This window comes from Myotis brandtii, unplaced genomic scaffold, assembly GCF_000412655.1.
Source record: "Myotis brandtii unplaced genomic scaffold, ASM41265v1 scaffold1137, whole genome shotgun sequence".
NCBI lineage: Eukaryota > Metazoa > Chordata > Mammalia > Chiroptera > Vespertilionidae > Myotis > Myotis brandtii.
Genome location: NW_005353916.1, coordinates 1,398,661 through 1,399,106, shown reverse-complemented (window position 1 = coordinate 1,399,106; position 446 = coordinate 1,398,661). Strand labels below are relative to the sequence as shown.

The 446-nt window shown below is 50.7% G+C and overlaps 1 protein-coding gene across 1 annotated transcript in view; it reads right to left on the bottom strand.

Annotated features, from left to right (window-relative positions):
- Positions 1-446, bottom strand: part of TRPS1 (trichorhinophalangeal syndrome I) — a 238,770-nt gene that overhangs the window by 237,939 nt on the left and 385 nt on the right. The gene's annotated exons all lie outside the window — the stretch shown is intronic.

Below are 446 nucleotides of genomic sequence, written 5' to 3'. Positions count from 1 at the left end.
GTGATCTTGGATTATTTGGGGGGGTGGGGGGGGGAGAGAAAGGTCTTTCCTGCCTCCCCCCCTTTTCCTTCCCTCCCCCCTTTTATAAAAAAGAGAGAGCGAGAGAGCAAGAGAAAGAGAAAGGAAATAGAGCAAGGATGTGCCCGGTGCCGGGTGGGAGAGGGGAGGGGGTGTTGTTTTTTGTTTAAAAAAAATAAAATAAAATAATAATGGGAAAGGCGAGAGCGCGATCGAGAGGACGCGGGGTCTGGAGGAACGAGCAGCACCAAACAAGAGGACGCTTGAGATTGCAGTGAGATCGGGTCTTTATCAGAAATGTTATCGCTTGTCAGGACCTCAGTCTCCGCGCATTACGTCAGTTTCAAGACACCAACACTATTAATATCAAAGGAGCCTTCGCGGAGGAAAGCGCCACCCCAGACCGAGCTCCCTTAAAGAGACAGCGC